This window comes from Canis lupus, chromosome 16 (assembly GCF_048164855.1).
Source record: "Canis lupus baileyi chromosome 16, mCanLup2.hap1, whole genome shotgun sequence".
NCBI lineage: Eukaryota > Metazoa > Chordata > Mammalia > Carnivora > Canidae > Canis > Canis lupus.
The window spans coordinates 22,282,056-22,291,552 of record NC_132853.1 but is presented as its reverse complement, the minus strand read 5'-3'; positions in this window follow the sequence as shown (position 1 = coordinate 22,291,552).

Here is a 9,497-nt window from a genome sequence, read left to right as displayed (position 1 = left end):
TGAGCACTGCTCAGCTCAGATCTCTTGGGCTCTGCCTCTTGCCCAGGACTTCCAAGGTAGGAGAGGTGTGGCTCCCCCACACCTGCACCCCTGAGGGGCTCCTGCGGGTCTTCCCAGGGATGGAGGTTCTGCCGGTGGCCAGGTTTGGCTGCTCGTTGGCCGCGCAGGAGTCTCCTAGCACCTGTCATTTGACATCTCATGCTTCCAAATCCTGGCCCACAGAATCCACGGAGCCCTCCAAAGGGATCAGCATGTGCATTCATCCCCATTCTGAGGACCTGACCCTGCCTCCACTGGTGCCCCTGCTGGCCACCCAGCGCTCAGCCCACTGACCTCAAGGCTCTGCCAATTGGTTCATCCCCCAACTCAGCCAAATTGGCCTGAGCTGGAGCCCCGAGGCCAAGAGATGGCTGCTTCAGCAGCTCTTCTGCTGCCAGGAAGCCAGTACCATATGTGCCCTTAGATGCCTAGGGCCCAGCAGAGGTGCCCACGGAAGGTCTCTGTGTGTAGGGACAGGGCAGGGGTGCGGTAGAGGGAACAGGGGAGGCGGGAGACTGCGAAATCTCTTTTCTTTTGTATTGGCTTCTGCGTCATGGAAGAGTTAAGCAGACCTGGAGTCATCACTGATGAGTGTGAAATCTTGGCATGTTCTCTTAGCCCTCATGAGCCTGTTTCTCCATCTGTAAAGGGAGTGATGGTTGCATCATCTGTTTGTTGAGAATAATGTCAATAAGGTAATGTCTGTAAGGCATTTTTTCCCCATATGTGGCCTGTTCTTGTCAAAGAAGTAAGGGAAACGCTGAAAAAGAGCAAGAGCTCTGCTATAAGCTACTGGTCTGAGAATGGGCAGTGCTGGACCACAGGAGTGACACTTGATTGTCCTTCCTGATAGGGCAGCAAGCTCCCTGTGTGTCTTGGGCCACCAGGTCTAAGATTAGCCTTCTTGGCTCCTGGCTGGCTGATCCTGACAGATTTTTTTGGAGTTAGAGTAGAGAATCCATTTTCCCTTTGATAAGACTGAGGCCTAGAGAGCAAACAACCCATCCAAGGCCACATAGCAGACCAGGAGCAGGGTGGAACAGATTCTCAGAGTCCTGAGTCCTAGGCACAGGGCCAGGTGTCATGTGGAACGTGCGGTGGTGAGCCTAGGATAGCCTGGCAGTGGTGCTGCTGGGCCATCCCGCCCTTTTCTCCCAGGCTGCACCATGAGTGGCTGCCCAGGGCCCTGGCTGCCATGGGCTTGGATAGGACTACCCTCTTCATACTGACACCCGGAGCAGCTCCTTGGGGGTTTCTCAGGGAATTAACCCTTCAAACACCATTACAGAAGGGAAGAGAAGCAGAGAGATTGGGCAGACAGAGGCAAGACCCAGAGCAACCTAGAGACAGAGGGATTGATTCATTCACTCATTTAGTTACCTGGGCCTAATATTCAGCCAGGACGCAGCAGTATCCTGTTAAAATGCTGATATCCCCCCATCTCAGGGGCTAACTAGTGACTTCCCAGAGTTCTGTGAGCATCACTGACAGCTGAGGATGGTCCTTCAGGATCTCCTGGATCCCGCCCCTTCCCCTCCTGCCATCATCCAAAAACTAAAAGGTTAATGCTTGGCCCACCAGGACCTCAGGCCCCTGCTCCCGTGCTGGTTGTTCAGTATTTTGATTATCACCCCTCTCATAGTTGCAGGCAAACACTTTGATCGAAATTCTTGGGTGGAATAGGAAGTATTCATCTGTGAAATGCTATCGTTCATTCATTCACTCACTCATTCATTCTGCAAAGGTTTATTGGGCACCCAGCATCTGCCAGGGAAAGGGTATGGATTCGGGACGCTGAACTGGGTAACATAAGGTCTCCGCTCACCGTCTCACAGGAGATGGGAGGCGGGGAGGAGAATGCACCAAGCGACTGAGGGAGGGAACATGGCAAGGGGACCATGCCGTGGGCTGACACCCCTGTTTGGAGAAACATGGAAGGAGACTGCGAGGCCCATGGATGGGACCTCTGAGTCCAGCTTGGAGCTGTCAAGGTTCTTCAGTTCTGTCCAATTATCCACTAATGACTCACAAAGAAGAGATTAGGAAGGGGATGGAGGACAAGGAAGCTTAATTATCAAGCAGAGAAGTGAGGGAACATTGAGTGGCCCATGATAGGTCTGGGGGAAGGAGGACAGGGGAGGAAGGCAGGAGGCCTGGCCCACTCTCTCCTGAACCATCCAGGACCACTGCTGGGGGCGCTGTGGGTGGGGGGCTGTGCCAGGCTGAGCCTGAAGCCCCAGTGACCAGAGTGGAGTTCAGGGTCTGGGCAGTGGAGGAAGGTCAGGACAGCGGGGACTAAGGTGGGAAAGGGAGAGGAATGGGGGTGTGTGGGGGGTGGTAAGACAGACCTCATGTGCTCAGGTGTCTGCACATCATTCCCCACCAGCAGGTCCAGTGCCACCAGTGCAAGGAGTCAGGTCTGTGGGTTTTGTTGGCTGGAAACCCTGGCTTTGGCCTTTAATTGAGACTGCTCTTGTCCCAGCCTGGGCAGGACACTGGCCCTTCTGTCCCCTCTAGCCCCACCTATTCCCTGGTATCTGGGTCCCCACCGTACTCTGGTCTCCTGGGGGAGAAGGAATTTCACAAGGCCTCATTCAGAACAACTACAAGCCACATCTCCACTCCAGATACCAAGGTGTATGGTCTGTGTTACGTGTTCTTCGTGTTCTTCTCTGGAATAATCCCAGAGGTCTTGGGCCAGGCTGATGAGGCACTCCTTTCCCATGAGGCCCAGCAGGGAAATGGGGCTCAGAGAGGTGACTTGATTTGCTGAAGGCCTCAGAGGTAGTGTAGCAGAATTGGGGCTTGAACCCAGATCTCTCTGCTTCTCCCGAGCCTTCTCTTCAGAGCTTGCTACTGATTTGTCCATCAGGCCTAAGGCTGCAGATGAGGAGATTAACCTGAGCTCTTGGCCAACATGAGTGGCTAGACCTGACTCCTCACCCTGGGTCTTCCTCCTCCAGCCTCACTATATTCACCTTGTGAGGGACCTTCTTTGTCCCAGGACTGGTGTTCTGAGATGCCCGTGATGCACACAGAGTGATGTTCTATAGCCCTTCAGGAACTCTCTCTCCTAATTCCACAGCATCCTCTGTCTCTGTTACATGCCTATTGCCCTCTGGAGGCACAGGTCCCCAGGACAACTGTCATCTCATTATGTCAGCTTTGGGCACTTGAGACCCTGCCTACACAGACTTTCTGTCCCTTGAGCACATAGTCTATCCCACGTTTGCCTGCTCCACCTCCCCACCTTCTACCTTGCTCAGACCGTGGGGGTCCTTACAGCATGGTTCTTGCTGAGACAATCAGGGCAAGTGGGAAGACATGAAGGATGAGAGCGGTGGGATTTGAGGGCGCATGTTTGTTGCATCCTGGGTCGAGTTTCAGTCCCACTAGGAAATTTCTCTCTGAAGAAGACAAGGCTTTACATATTTCTAACTATTGTCCTAGGGAAGGAACGGAAGGTTGCTGTGTGTCTACAGTATACCAAGTGCTTTGTAGACATTCTCTTCTTTATTCTCACAACCATCCCATAAGTGAGTGTTTCAAGTCTGCAAATGAGGGAGCCAAGGTTTGGGAAAGGAAGGTGACTTATGTAAGCTCACCTAGTTGGTATGGGAGCTGGGATTTGAACAGTGAGCTCTTGGACTCCAAAAGCCATGTTTTCCCCTCCATTTGAGAGTGTTTGAGAAGCAACCTGGAAACTCAGGGTTTGGATGAGGTGGCCTTGAGACAAATGTACCATCATAACCATATATGGGACTGCCTGGGAGTCCTGTATATGTGACAAATGGCACATTTGCTGACCATCTTACAGGGTTTTCTGAAATATCTCCATATAGCCATATATGGGACTGCCTGGGAGTCCTGTATATGTGACAAATGGCACATTTGCTGACCATTTTACAGGGTTTTCTGAAATTTCACGTGCTCTCAATTAAGGTCCACACCACCAGTCCTCAGACCCTGTGTACCTGGTCCTCTGGTAAAAACACATCTCTTGTCCTTCTGCATTAACTCTTCTTGGTGTCTGGGTCTTGACTTCTGGCCTGGGTCTGTGAGGCTCAAGCCCCAGCTGGGAGTCTATGACCTCTCGTCTGGCACCATGGGGACCCGGTACACAGAGGTGCTGACAGTTTTCACAGAACCCCAGAGACAGATGCATTACTTGGCTCAATCACAGAACTCCAGAGGTATTAGCATCAGTTAACTCAATCATCTAGCCATACAGGTGATCAAAAATTATAAGCAACAACAACAACAAAATTACAAGCAGAAGAATGACTCAAACTCAACCTGCTCATAATGACAATGCTTATATTAAGAGCAACCCTAGGAAGTGGAGTACTCCAGAGGTGGATCCCAAAAGGCAGCTGCTTCTCCTCCTCTAGTCAACAGGCTCCAGGTATCCAACATAGAAAGTGGCCAGTACAGCACCTTGGACCTTCCAGAAGGATCTAGAATCTCCCTAGGTTGTCCAGGTTTAGGATATCTTACTAGCTTATGTAGAATCATTTCCATTTGCCTTAAATTCTGCCCCTACTTCCATCCTAGCAGCAAATCTGAGATGCCTTCCCTCAGCAGATGGCAGGTCCTTTGAGCTTAGGATGCTGGCTGAAAGTCTTCTCTTTGTCTTTTCTGCTTCATTGAGCTTGGAATGCCAGGGCAGGAGCACAGGGTTGAAAGGGCTGTTCCTTCTTTTTTCCTTTCTTCTCCTTTCTGAGACCTTGGTTGGGGTTCTGACACCCTGAGTGCTTGGTTGGGGTGGGGTGACAATTGAGGCTCCTGTGTTCTGTTTGCTTGTTCGCCTGAAGACCCTGGGCTGGTGTGGGTGTTATGGGCCATGGGGATGGTGGTGGTGGGAAAGTAAGAGGGAAAGAGGGGATGTGTGATGTCTGTAAAAGCCGGACATGCCTTCTCTACCTGCAGTGGCTCAGCCTGGGGTGTGCCTGTGAGCCATTCTCTTCACAGCAGCCAGAGGGAGCTGTCCCAACTCCCAACCTGATCATGTCACTTTGTTCAAATCCTTCAAAGGCTCCCCGTCTCCCATCAGACTGAACTCAGATGAAGGTCTTCAAGGCCCTTGGTGATTGAATGGAATGAAAAAGGCACGAGCCTGAGAACTCCCCCAATCTCCTCTCTCTGCCCCGCCATCTCCTCCCACCTCCTGTCTTCTCCCCTTGACGGAGTCCTCAGTAATTCTTCAGGACCCCACACACCATCTTCCCTGGGATGCCCTCCAAGCTCTCTGAAGCTCAGGTGGGTGCCTGTCACCCTCTCTAATGGTGACACGTTCATCCACTGAGTGTTGCCTCATGTATCACACTGTAGATGCTGAACTTAAAGAAAGCAGGGATACACCTTACTCAGAACAGTAGCCCTAGTGCCTAGCCTCTTGCTACTCAAAGTGTGGTCCATGGACCGGCAGCACCAGCATCATCCAAGACCTTGTAGAAATGCACAGTCTCAGGCCCCATCCCGGAACTACATTTACACACTGTCCACATTTAAAGAAGATACAGGTGATTTGTGCGCACATTAAAATTTGAAAAGCTGAGCTAGCCAGGTGTTTGGCCCAGAGTAGACGCCCAGTCACTATTTCTTGAATAAATGCAGACATGCATGAAGTCTGCCGTGAGTGACACGACGACTGCAAGCTTCGGCCTGCGACAACCCCGTGGACCCTGGAATGGCTTGGTGTGAGGAGATTCAGGGAGAGGGTGCAGCACCAGCACTCTGATACTGCCTGCCCAGCTCACACACTTTAAAATACATTGTGTTGTTGAGGAGCATCTGCCTTCGGCTCAGGTCATGATCTCAGGGCTCTGCATTGCTCAGTGGGGAGTCTGTTTCTCCCTCTCCCTCTGCTCCTCCCCACTGCTTGTGCTCTCTCTCTCTCTCTCTCTCTCAAATAAATAGATGAAATCTTTAAAAAAAATACATCGTTTTGTTGGAACCTTATGACAGGTGAATCATCATCCCTTGTTCGTAGATGTGGATATGTAGTCGAGAGATTCATTATGGACCACATGTTTGTGTCTCCAACAAATTCATATATTGAAACCCTAATCCCCAGTGTGATGATATGAAGAGGTGGGGCCATTAGGAAGTAGTCACAAGGTTGGAACCCTCACAAATGGATTAAGTGCCTTTACAAGAAGAGACAGGAGAACAAGCCCTTTGAGCTTAGGATGCTGGGTGAGGTCTTCTCCTGCTCTGCTCTCTGCCATGTGCAGATACAAGGAGAAGACAGCCATCTGCCCACCAGGAAGCAGGCCCTCACCCAACGCTGGATCTGCCAGTACCCTGCTCTTGGACTTCCCAGCCTCCAGAACCAAGAGGAATCACTATTTGGTATATAAACAATCCACTCTATGGTATTTTGTTGTAGCAGCCCAGACTGACTGGGTATTTGTCCAAGGTCACAAGGCAGATACTTGACACAGATAATTGTCTGGGGTTCCAGCTTCAGCCTGACCACCTCCAGCTGGAGGAGTGAGAAGAGAGAGGGCAGGGTAGGGAAGGGATGTGCTATGTAAGGCCTTGCTGGGCCAGGCCCAGGAATTAGCTCACTTCAGGCTGGAATTGAAACCTGCTTCCATCAGAAGAGGAGGATGGGGAGAGACTTTAGGCAGAGGCCTGAGTAGGTTTGATTTGTGGCTGAAATCCCAGCTTCTACTCTGGGGGCCTTTGTCTCCCTCAGCCCGGCTGGGGCTTGCTCTATTTTCTCCATGGTGCCCTCTCCCCTTCCGTGTGGGAAATGTATCCCTCCCCTGGGCTTTCCTGGAGCCCACACCCCCCAAGGCCACATTTCCTGAGCTCAGCACAGTCTGGACGCCTTCCCATCCCTGCACGCTCAGCCTGGGGCAGAGCCTGAGTTAGGACAATTCTTCCCTCTTCCTTGCATCTCTTGCTTTGCCTACCTAAGAGGGGCTGGAATCCACCCCTGGAACCTGAGGGACAGGACCCCGTCTAACCCCCAGCTGTTACAGATGGGGCGCTGAGGTCCAGAGACTGGAGCACATTTCTCAGGGTCACAGGTTACACGGCAGGTCATGGACGGCGTCAGGCCCAGGAATCCAGACGGCTATTTCTGGTTCCTATTGTGCAGGCAGCCAGCTCAGAGCCTATATAGGAAGTGTGCCCACAGGTAACATTTGCTGTTTTTATTATTAGCTATTATTTATTGAATACTTACCATCTGCCTGACATCGTGCAAAGCACTTAACATACATAATCACATTTTATCCCCATAATAACCTTATGATTTATTTACTATTCCTACCATTATTATCACTATTCTCATTTTTTAGACAGAGAAACAGACGTTAGGAGAGGCAAAGTAACTTGCCCCAAGGTGCACAACAAAGTGGTGAGGATTTAAAAGCAGTGTTGTGCCATCCCAAGCCCTGCCCTGCTAAGTAAATGTCCTCTTGAGTGGATTAACCTCAGACATTCGGGTCCATGTCACTGCATGGCAGGGAGGGCAGAGTCCTGGGTCTTTCTGAGCAGTGGGGTCTTAAGGATCATGGTGGCCACTGTCCTATAGACAGTCTTACAGGAACATGGTGTTTGGTCTACAAGGTACTCTACATCCTTCACATAATTTCAGTGATACAGTAAACCCACAGAGCTGCCAGAATGGATGTTTTCCCCATTTAACAGATTAGGAAAGTGGGTTTAATGTCCCAAGGCACACAATTTATTGGCGCCCAGGTGGTAGTGCTGATGCCATGACAAAAGTGTGCCCTGCCTGGGCTCATGATAAATGCAGGGATCCTCAGAGGCACTAAGCATAAACTCGCCAGGTGTTCTTGCCCTGAAGTCTGCAAGACTTCATACCTAGGGTGAGGCTGGGCCCGGAAAGACACATCCATCCATAACCCCAGGATTCATCTGTAGAAAAGGGAATAGGAGTGTGGGATAAATCCCTCCTCCAACCTATCTTCGATTGCTACTGTTCACCAGCCCTCACTGTCAGCAGATACTGATGGAAGAAGACATCAGTAAAGGCGGGAACTGGTCCAGCCTCTACTACTGACTAGCTATGTGGCCTTGGGTGGGCCCATAATTCCTCTGAATCTTCATTTTCTTGCCTATAAGGTGGAGGAATAATGCCTAACCTGAAGATCCTTTAGAGATTTTGTGAGGGTAGAATGATACGATATAAATGAAAGGCCTTCAGGAAGAACTCTGTATTGATGGAATGACGATCTCAGGCATCAAAACTGAAGCTTGGAAATTGTGGTATGGGGAAGCAACATTTATTGACAACTATGGACATTTCACAGATATTATTGCATACCACCCTCAACACAACTCTTCAGAGAGGTATTATAGGCTTCTGCTACTGATCCTAGCTGACTAGCTTTTTCTTTTCTGACTAGCTCTTAATAGACTTACCATCCCACAGATAACAACTACAAATTCTGAGCAAAATATTAAAAAATTATTTTCAGAAGAAGATTGACTCAAAAGCAGACAAATTTCAGAGTTGGGGTGGGGGAGGTTATTAATACTTGTGTTAAGAGAAGAGCATTGGTGAATTTCTCAGTTTTTACAAGGTTAGTCTGAGAGCAAGCTCCTGTCCTCCTGCCCTGGATGGCTAAAATTTGGATAGAAACCTGCAGTCCTATTGGTTTGAACAATGAGGGAATATATTTCAAGGCAACTATAGCAGGTGGAAAATGAAGGAGGAAACTCAGGACCAGAGAGGGGAGCCCCAGATTCTGGTTATAAACTCTGCCTAAAAAATATTGTCAACTTCTGAATCAATGTATGTGTGTGGGATAGAAGCCAAGTTGTGCAGCAAAGCCTAAAAGGGAGTAAACAGAAATTTCAGCTGCAGTCCCTTAATGCAATGACAGCTTTGTGGGGGACAGTTCAATCAAGTGACCTATTAAATTAAATAAAGAAACAAACAATCCCAAGACTCTTCTTAGCAACATGAAGAATCCAAAGTCTCCACAGCTTTAGCATGCACAATATCCAGGATACAGTCCAAAATTGTTGGTGTAAAAAGAAACAAGAAAACAGGACCCATAGGAGATAATCAGTAGAGATGAGTCCTAAAATGACCCAGAGTTTGCAATTGGCAGACAAAGATTTTACAACAGCTCTTATAATTGTGCTCAAGGATGTAAAGAAAGTATGCTCACAGAGTGTAAAGATAGAACCAGTCTCAGTAAATAAATAAATACTTAAAAAGAGAACCAAATACTAACTTCAGACCTGAAAAGTATATCTGAAACAATGAAGGCTTATAATCACCACTTATAAATCAAAGAAATTCAGGTTCCAAGAGATGAGGTAATTTCCCAACGTTACATTAGCAAGTGATAGTGTTGGAATTTGAATCTCAAGTCCATTTGGTTTTAAAGACTATTTTTTCCACCGTCATTAGGTAGGATTTAGAGATTAGTAGAAGTCTATAGGAAAACGAAAGTAGAATGTGAACT